The following is an 11,117-nucleotide window of genomic DNA, read 5'->3' as shown; positions in this document are numbered from 1 at the left end:
TGAAGCCTAACTCATCCCTGTTGAAGCCTAACTCAGCTCTGTTGAAGCCTAACTCATCCCTGTTGAAGCCTAACTCAGCTCTGTTGAAGCCTAACTCATCCCCGTTGAAGCCTAACTCATCCCTGTTGAAGCCTAACTCATCCCTGTTGAAGCCTAACTCAGCTCTGTTGAAGCCTAACTCATCCCTGTTGAAGCCTAACTCATCCCTGTTGAAGCCTAACTCATCCCTGTTGAAGCCTAACTCATCCCTGTTGAAGCCTAACTCAACTCTGTTGAAGCCTAACTCATCCCTGTTGAAGCCTAACTCATCTCTGTTGAAGCCAAACTCATCTCTGTTGACACCTCCACTGGGTTCAACTGGGTTCATCTGGGTTCCACTGGGTTCATCTGGGTTCATCGGGGTTCCACTGGGTTCATCTGGGTTCAACTGGGTTCATCTGGGTTCCACTGGGTTCATCTGGGTTCAATCTGCATCTCTAATTCCTCCACTAAACCACTATACCAAATCAGTTACCCACTTTGCATGAGTGCGTGTGCGTGTGTGTGAGCGTGTGAGCGTGTGTGAGCGTGTGTGAGTGTGTGTGAGAGCGCTGCGCTCATGTTTGCGTGCATGCTGTAATTCCCCTTCTAAACGACTATTCAGTGTTAAACAGATGATCCTACATAATGCTATTAGGTCAGCCTCCGCATATCAATAACAACCATTAGTTGTAATCGCTCTTTCATTAGCGATTTGTGCATTGTGTGTGTGTGTGTGTGTGTGTGTGTGTGTGTGTGTGTGTGTGTGTGTGTGTGTGTGTGTGTGTGTGTGCCTGATCATCTGACACGTATTTTTCCCTAACTGTTGTTTTCAGATTGTTCAAAGCAAGACATTACTCTTACCATACCTCTGTTATATAGTGGTGTCACATCAACCTACACTGCCTCTAGAGCAGTGTTGACCCTATGTTACAGGTCAATTTGACCCGGTAGTAAAATAAATACTATTTAATAAATACAAAATCACCATGACCCTTCATCTAGTCCTTTAGGTAGGGCTGATGAACTTAAATATATTTTATTTTTATTTTATTCTCCGTAGTTGACCTGTATTTTACCTGCACTTCGACCTTAGTGGCCAAGACATGGATTTCCGGGCATTAAAGGTCTAACCATGATGATCAGAAGGATATAATGAAGTTTTTCCTGTGATGTTCAGAGGCCGAGAGACAGGGATCTGAAATTTGGCCCAAAAAAAACAAATTGAAATGTTGTCATAAAATGTCATAATTGTAAAAATAATAATAATTATGACTTTGGTACATGTGTCAAACATTTGGCTCAACATTTTTTTGAAGTTGGGTCTATCTACAACATATGAAATTCATGTTGGAGGTTAAAATCATGTATTTATATATTTATAGATATTAATTTGTTTGACCTAGAACATCATCCGTGTATAGCCTTTTTGAATATAAGGGAAGGGCTAGAATCACTCTGTTAAATAATGTTCAATCTCGTGGCATACAAAGAAACATCTTCATTAGACATTGAAGACAGAAGAGAAACATCTTCATTAGTCATTGAAGACAGAAGAGAAACATCTTCATTAGACATTGAAGACAGAAGAGAAACATCTTGATCAAATCAAGTCACATATTTATTGGTCACATACCCATGTTCAGCAGATGTTATTGAGGGAGGAGCGAAATGCTTGTGTTTCTAGCTCAGACAGTGCTGTAGTATCTAACAAGTAGTATCTAACAAGTAGTATCTAACAAGTAGTATCTAACAAGTAATATCTAACAAGTAGTATCTAACAAGTAATATCTAACAAGTAGTATCTAACAAGTAGTATCTAACAAGTAATATCTAACAAGTAGTATCTAACAAATAGTATCTAACAAGTAATATCTAACAAGTAATATCTAACAAGTAGTATCTAACAAGTAATATCTAACAAGTAGTATCTAACAAGTAGTATCTAACAAGTAGTATCTAACAAGTAGTATCTAACAAGTAGTATCTAACAAGTAATATCTAACAAGTAGTGTCTAACAAGTAATATCTAACAAGTAGTATCTAACAAGTAGTATCTAACAAGTAGTATCTAACAAGTAATATCTAACAAATAGTATCTAACAAGTAATATCTAACAAGTAATATCTAACAAGTAGTATCTAACAAGTAGTATCTAACAAGTAGTATCTAACAAGTAGTATCTAACAAGTAATATCTAACAAATAGTATCTAACAAGTAATATCTAACAAGTAATATCTAACAAGTAGTATCTAACAAGTAGTATCTAACAAGTAATATCTAACAAGTAGTATCTAACAAGTAATATCTAACAAGTAATATCTAACAAGTAGTATCTAACAAGTAGTATCTAACAAGTAATATCTAACAAGTAATATCTAACAATTACACAACATGAACTCAATTCACACAAATCTAAATAAATTAATATAATTAAAAATATGTAAATATATGGACGAGCAATGTCAGAGTGGCATAGACTGAGATACAGTAGAATAGAACAGTATATACATATGAGACGACTTATGCAAATATGTAAGCATATTAAACGTCGGTGTCCGTCGTAGTAAACGTCGGTGTCCGTGACGTGGCTAGTTTTCCTTTTGTAGCCAGTGATTGTCTGTAGATGCTGCCACATGCGTCTCGTGTCTGAGCCGTTGAATTGCGCCTCGCCAAGATTGCGCGAAGCTGTCATCAAGGCAAAGGGTGGACATTGGAAGAATCTCAAATATATTTTGATTTGGTTACTATATGATTCCATGTGTTATTTCATATTTTTTGATGTCTTCACTATTATTCTACAATGTAGAAAACAAGAAACACCCCCTTTTTTCACTAAGCAAGTCAGTTAAAACTTCTTGACGCGGGATAATTCACGTCAACATCAGCTGGATTGCAGCGCGCCAAATTCAAATTGAATTACTAAAAATATAAAACGTTCATGAAATCACAAGTGCAATATAGCAAAACACAGTTTAGCTTGTTGTTAATCCATCTGGCGCGTCAGATTTCAATAAAGCTTTTCGGTGAAAGCACACCAAGCGTTTATGTAAGAACATCTCTCTCAGTAGACAAAATGTTACAAACAGCTAGCCGCCAAGTAGATTGGTCACAAAAGTCAGAAAAGCAATAAATTAAATTGCTTACCTTTGATGATCTTCGGATGTTTGCACTCACGAGACTCCCAGTTACACAATAAATGTTCCTTTTGTTCCATAAAGATTATTTTTATATCCAAAATACCTCCATTTGTTTGGCGCGTTATGTTCAGAAATCCACAGGCTCGAGCGGTCACGACATCGCAGACGAAAATTCCAAAAGGTATTTGTAATGTTCACAGAAACATGTCAAACGTTTTTATAATCAATCCTCAGGTTGTTTTTTCAATAAATAATCGATAATATATCAACCAGGACTTGTGTTCTAAAACTTTGGATCGGAAGTGTAGGTAATAAGAGAACATTGGTATGCTGGGGTCATTGTCCATTTGGTCTTTGTCCCCATGTGCAGTTGCAAACCGTAGTCTTTGTCGATATATATATATAGGACTCGTTTTTACTGTGGATGTAGATAATTGTTTACCTGTTTCCTCCAGCATCTTCACATGGTCCTTTGCTGTTGTTCTGCGATTGATTTGCACTTTTCGCACCAAAGTATATTCATGCTGATTTCTTTAGATTTTCCCATGATGTCAAGCAACGAGGCACTGAGTTTGAAGGTAGGCCTTGAAATACATCCACAGGAACACCTCTAATTGACTCAAATGATGTCAATCAGCCTATCAGAAGCTTATAAAGCCATGACATAATTTTCAGAAATTTTCCAAGCTGTTTAAAGGCACAATCAATTTAGTGTATTTAAACTTCTGACCCACTGGAGTTGTGATACAGTGAATTATAAGTGAAATAATATGTCTGTAAACAATTGTTGGAAAAATGACTTGTGTCATGCACACAGTAGATGTCCAACCGACTTGCCAAAACTATAGTTTGTTAACAAGACATTTGTGGAGTGGTTGAAAAATTAGTTTTAATGACTCCTACATAAGTATATGTAAACTGCAGACTTCAACTGTAGGTAATGAAAGGTAATGAGAGATAATAGGTAATGAGAGAAGAGAGGGAATGGGAGAAGGTATGGTAATGAGAGAAGAGAGGTAATGCGTTTTAATGAGAGAAAATTGGTAATGAGGGAAAATAGGTAATGTGAGATGAGTGTAATGAGAGAAGATAGGTCATGAGAGGAGAGAGGTCGTGAGAGGTAATGAGGGAATAGAGGTAATGAGACAACATAGGTAATAAGAGAAGATTGGTTTGAGAGGGAAAAGGTAATGAGCGGTAATGAGAGAAGAGAGGTAATGAGAGAAGAGAGGTAATGAGAGAAGATAGGTAATGAGAGAAGAGAGATAATGACAGAAGAGAGGTAATGAGAGAAGAGAGGTAATGAGAGAAGAGTTGTAATGAGAGAAGAGTGGTAATGAGAGAAGAGCGGTAATGAGAGAAGAGAGGCAATGAGAGAAGAGAGGTAATGAGAGGTATTGAGAGAAGAGGTAATGAGAGAAGAGAGGTAATGAGAGAAGAGGTAATGATAGAAGAGAGGGAATGAGAGGTAATGATAGAAGAATGAATGAGAGGTAATGATAGAAGAGACAAGAGAGGTAATGAGACATGAGAGGTAATGACAGAAGGCATATAATGCCAGAAGAGAGGTAATGAGAAAAGAGCGGGAATGAGAGGTAATGATAGAAGAGAGGGAATGAGAGGTGATGATAGAAGAGGGGTAATGAAAGAAAATAGATCATGAGAGAAGAGGGAATGAGAGAAGGGAGAATGAGAGAAGAGTGAATGAGAGAAGGGAGAATGAGAGAAGAGAGAGAATGAGAGAAGAGAGAGAATGAGAGGTAATGGGAGAAGAGAGGTAATGACAGAAGAGTGGTAATGACAGAAGATATGCATTGAGAGAAGAGAGGTAATGAGAGAAGAGATGTAATGAGAGAAGAGAAGTAATGAGACGAGAGGTAATGAGAGAAGAGAGGTAATGATAGAAGAGAGGTAATGAGAGGTAATGAGACAATAGATGTAATGAGAGAAGAGAGGTAATGAGACAAGAGAGGTAATGAGAGAAGAGAGAGAATGAGAGGTAATGAGACAAGAGATGTAATGAGAGAAGAGAGGTAATGAGACAAGAGATGTAATGAGAGAAGAGAGGTAATGAGACAAGAGATGTAATAAGAGAAGAGACTCCATTGACACACATCCAACCAGAAATAACCATATCACGCATCTATTTAATTTCACAGACATGGTGATGTGAGATGTGTAAATCCATGCCAGAGTTACACACATTCTCATTCTCTCTTATGATTCCCCTCTGTTTATATCTATTTGAAGAGACTTTGATCATCTCTGTGTCTGATGTTGTTTTTCCTGATTTCCATAATGTAATGGAGCCAGGCAGGCAGCTGAGAGTGAAATTAGCTTAGTGTTTTGCTACACAGAAAAACGCTAAAGATTTTGCAATCAGTGCAACGAACCAGCAACCTACACATTGTTGACAAGAATCACCCTAAAAGAGTCACCCTAAAACACTGATCTTAGATAAGTTTTGTGTTTTTATTTCCGATGGTTAAGGTTAGGGTTTGAGATACTGTAAGCTGATCCTAGATCTGTGCTTCAGGGCAACCCAGAATGTGTTTGTTACCAGGTTTTAAAATGCAATGTGGAAGATTACCGGGAAAAGAAACAGACCACATTCAGTCGAAAACGGGAAAAACACACAAACAGATTCAAAGACTTATCCCACAAATTTCCATGAGATTAAGAAACATTTGAGTCCTTTTGCCACAATCATAAAATACACTTTATATTTCTCGATTGTCAGCTGTGCGACAATTTTACCGCTTTATAATGTGAATAACAAGATTTTACTGCTAAATACGTAGCTGACAATCTGAAATGAATAGTTGGAGATGTGTGACTGGAATTTGTAGTCCCAAATGGCACCCTATTCCCAAACCAATGTTGTGTTCGGTGTATGTAGTCCCAAATGGCACCCTATTCCCAAACCAATGTTGTGTTCGGTGTATGTAGTCCCAAATGGCACCCTATTCCCAAACCAATGTTGTGTTCGGTGTATGTAGTCCCAAATGGCACCCTATTCCCTACATACCGATGTAATATCTTAATTTGACCAGTTTCTCACAGCAGGAAAATAATCCTGCAGCAAAAGGAAATGTGAATTATTACGTGGATTATAAATAATGTAAATTTTTGTAAACAAAACAATTTGTTAGGATAAATCAAATCTGACATTTTTAAATGGAAATTACAAACTTTAGAAGCCGTTTTAAACCTTGAATACACTACAATCTTCTACAACAGAGAAATCACATTAAGATAGTATGGGCTGTATCTGTTCACTACGTACAGTACCTCACGGAAATCTACACATTCCTTCACACAGTCTTCACATTTTGCGGTCTTAAAATTACATCCAAAAATGGATTGCATCAGATTTGTTTTCCTACTGCGGTACAGAACCTACTGCTCCACAGTCTCTACAATTATAGAACATTTTACAAATTCATAAAAAAAGTATTTAATGAAGATGTCTTGATTGTATATGTCTTCACACACCAGAGTAAACAGTTAGTGGAAATACCTTTGGCAGCAATTAAAGCTGTGTATCATTTTGAATAAGATTCTACCAACTTTGCACAACTCATAGGGCAACATGAACAGGTATATACTGTATTGTTTTTGCTAAAATTGCTCATGCTCAGTAAATTTGTTTGGGAGTCGTTGATGGACAGCAATATTCAAACCTGATTTTCAAGAAAATTCAAGTCAGGAATGAGACTGGAACATTCAGGAACACAGGAACATTCAGGAACACAGGAACACAGGAACATTCAGGAACACACGAACACTGGAACATTCAGGAACACAGGAACATTCAGGAACACTAAGAAACACAGGAACATTCAGGAACATTAAGGAACACAGGAACATTAAGGAACACAGGAACACAGGAACATTAAGGAACACAGGAACACAGGAATATTAAGGAACACAGGAACACAGGACCATTAAGGAACACAGGAACACAGGAACATTAAGGAACACAGGAACACAGGAACACAGGACCATTAAGGAACACAGGAACATTCAGGAACACAGGAACACAGGAACATTAAGGAACACAGGAACATTCAGGAACACAGGAACATTAAGGAACACAGGAACACAGGACCATTAAGGAACACAGGAACACAGGAACACAGGACCATTAAGGAACACAGGAACACAGGAACACAGGACCATTAAGGTACACAGGAACACAGGACCATTCAGGAACACAGGAACATTCAGGAACACAGGAACACAGGAACGTTCAGGAACACAGGAACACAGGAACACAGGAACATTCAGGAACACAGGAACACAGGAACACAGGAACGTTCAGGAACACAGGAACACAGGAACACAGGAACATTCAGGAACACAGGAACACAGGAACACAGGAACATTCAGGAACACAGGAACATAGGAACACAGGAACACAGGAACATTCAGGAACACAGGAACATTCAGGAACACAGGAACATTCAGGAACACAGGAACACAGAAACATAGGAAATCCATTCCAGTGTGTCTTTGGCATGAACATTTGTGTGATTGTCCCACTGAAAAATAAAACTATCCCAGGGGTTCCTGTGTTCCTGTGCTCCTGTGTTCCTGAATGTTCCTGTGTATTCATAAGAACGAGGCAGTGTTTCATCTATCTTTTTATCTGGGCTTTGCTCCTTTAATATATATTTTTTTTCATCCTGAAAATCTCCCCAGTCTCTGCCGGAGACAAGCATCCCCATAACATGAGGCTACCACCACAAAATCTGACATGAGGAAAATCAGCTTCGGTCTTCAGAAAAACTAAAACTTGGAAAGAGTTTTATTTTTTACACAGGTCAATTAGACAAAATGTAATGCCAAAGCCACTCCATAAAGTCTTTCCAAAATGTGTTCAGTGTTCCTGAGTGGTCCCGTCTCAGTCCTGGTTTCATTTTGTTTGAAAATCAGAGTCAAGGTTTATGATATTGCTGTCTATCAATGATTCCCAATCAAATGTACTGAGCTTGATCGATTTTGACAAAAACAATGGATATATGTTGCCCTATGAGTTAACTCTGGGGTGCTCCTACCACGTATTAACTCTGGGGTGCTCCTACCACGTATTAACTCTGGGGTGCTCCTACCACGTATTAACTCTAGGGTGATCCTACCACGTATTAACTCTGGGGTGCTCCTACCACGTATTAACTCTGGGGTGCTCCTACCACGTATTAACTCTGGGGTGCTCCTACCACGTATTAACTATGGGGTGCTCCTACCACGTATTAACTCTCTCCACAGGGCCGGGGTGTGAGACAGGGATACAGCTTAAGCCCCACCCTCTTCAACATATATATCAACGAATTAGAACACTAGAACAGTCTGCAGCACCCGGCCTCACCCTACAAGAATCTGAAGTCAAATGTTGACTGTTTTCTGTTGACCTGGTGCTTCTGACCCAAACCAAGGAGGGCCTACAGCAGCACCTAGATCTTCTGCACAGATTCTGCCAGACCTGGACCCTGACAGTAAATCTCACTAAGACAACAATAATGGTGTTCCAAAAAAGGTCCAGTTGCCAAGACCACAAATACAAATTCTACCTAGACACCGTTGCCCTAGGCAACACAAAGAACTATAAATCAAATCAAATCAAATGTTATTTGTCACATACACATGGTTAGCAGATGTTAATGCGAGTGTAGCGAAATGCTTGTGCTTCTAGTTCCGAAAATGCAGTAATAACCAACAAGTAATCTAGCTAACAATTCCAAAACTACTGTCTTATAGACACAAGTGTAAGGGGATAAACATCAGCACCACAGGTAACTTCCACAAAGCTGTGAATGATCTAACAGACAAGGTAAGAAGGGCATTCTATGCCATCAAAAGGAAAATAACATTTCACATACCAATTAGGATTTGGCTAAAAATACTTGAAACATTTATAGAACCCAATGCCCTTTATGGTTGTGAGGTCTTGGGTCTGCTCACCATCTAAGAATTGACGAAATGGGAGAGAGGGAGAAAGGGAGAAAGGGAGAGAGGGAGAGAGGGAGAGAGGGAGAGAGGGAGAAAGGGAGAAAGGGAGAGAGTGAGAGAGAGAGGGAGAGTGAGTGAGTGAGAGAGCGAAAATAGCAAAAACCATTAGTGGCCAATGTCTGATGCTGGCATCTTCAAATCTCGTTACCTGATGCAATACGAAGGCAATACACAGAGTAACAGTGTGATGTCTCTCTGTCTCTCTCTCTCTCTCTCTCTCTACCTAGCCTCCTCTTATTTGCCCCTGGCCACTCTCTCTCTCCTTATTTCCCTCAGTATTGCTCTGTTCCCTATCTCTCTTCCTCTCCTTTCGCCCTCTCTTTCATTATTGTTGCCTCTACCTTTCTGGTATTACACTATCTACCTTTTCTGTCCTCCCCTCTCTCTCTCTATTATTTATCTCTCTCTCTCTATATATATATATATATATATATACACACATATATACAGTGGGGCAAAACAGTATTTAGTCAGCCACCAATTGTGCAAGTTCTCCCACTTAAAAAATATGAGAGAGGCCTGTAATTTTCATCGTAGGTACACTTCAACTATGACAGACAAATTGAGAAAAAGAATTACAGAAAATCACATTGTAGGATTTTTAATGAATTTATTTGCAAATTATGGTGGAAAATAAGTATTTGGTCACCTACAAACAAGCAAGATTTCTGGCTCTCACAGACCTGTAACTTCTTCTTTAAGAGGCTCCTCTGTCCTCCATTCGTTACCTGTATTAATGGCACCTGTTTGAACTTGTTATCAGTATAAAATACACCTGTCCACAACCTCAAACAGTCACACTCCAAACTCCACTATGGCCAAGATTAAAGAGCTGTCAAAGGACACCAGAAACAAAATTGTAGACCGACACCAGGCTGGGAAGACTGAATCTGCAATCGGTAAGCAGCTTGGTTTGAAGAAATCAACTGTAGGAGCAATTATTATGAAATGGAAGACATACAAGACCACTGATAATCTCCCTCGATCTGGGGCTCCACGCAAGATCTCACCCCGTGGGGTCAAAATGATCACAAGAACGGTGAGCAAAAATCACAGAACCACACGGGGGGACCTAGTGAATGACCCGCAGAGAGCTGGGACCAAATGAATAAAGCCTACCATCAGCAAGGGCATTGAAGATGAAACGTGGCTGGGTCTTCACACCGCCCGGGCAACGAAAGAGTGGCTTCGTAAGAAGCATTTCAAGGTCCTGGAGTGGCCTAGCCAGTCTCCAGATCTCAACCCCATAGAAAATCTTTGGAGGGAGTTGAAAGTCCATGTTGCCCAGCAACAGCCCCAAAACATCACTGCTCTAGAGGAGATCTGCATGGAGGATTGGGCCAAAATACCAGCAACAGTGTGTGAAAACCTTGTGAAGACTTACAGAAAACGTTTGACCTCTGTCATTGACAACAAAGGGTATATAACAAAGTATTGAGATAAACTTTTGTTATTGACCAAATACTAATTTTCCACCATAATTTGCAAATAAATTCATTAAAAATCCTACAATGGGATTGTCTGGATTTTTATTTCTCATTTTGTCCGTCATAGTTGAAGTGTACCTATGATGAAAATTACAGGCCTCTCTCATCTTTTTAAGTGGGAGAACTTGCACAATTGGTGTCTGACTAAATACTTTTTTGCACCACTATATATGTATATATATATACAGTATATATATTTATAAATATATGTATTATTGTATATACAGTGCCTTGCGAAAGTATTCGGCCCCCTTGAACTTTGCGACCTTTTGTCACATTTCAGGCTTCAAACATAAAGATATAAAACTGTATTTTTTTGTGAAGAATCAACAACAAGTGGGACACAATCATGAAGTGGAACGACATTTATTGGATATTTCAAACTTATTCAGCCCCTTTACTTTCAGTGCAGCAAACTCTCTCCAGAAGTTCAGTGAGGATCTCTGAATGATCCAATGT

This window comes from Oncorhynchus clarkii, chromosome 32 (assembly GCF_045791955.1).
Source record: "Oncorhynchus clarkii lewisi isolate Uvic-CL-2024 chromosome 32, UVic_Ocla_1.0, whole genome shotgun sequence".
NCBI lineage: Eukaryota > Metazoa > Chordata > Actinopteri > Salmoniformes > Salmonidae > Oncorhynchus > Oncorhynchus clarkii.
This window is presented reverse-complemented; position numbering follows the sequence as displayed.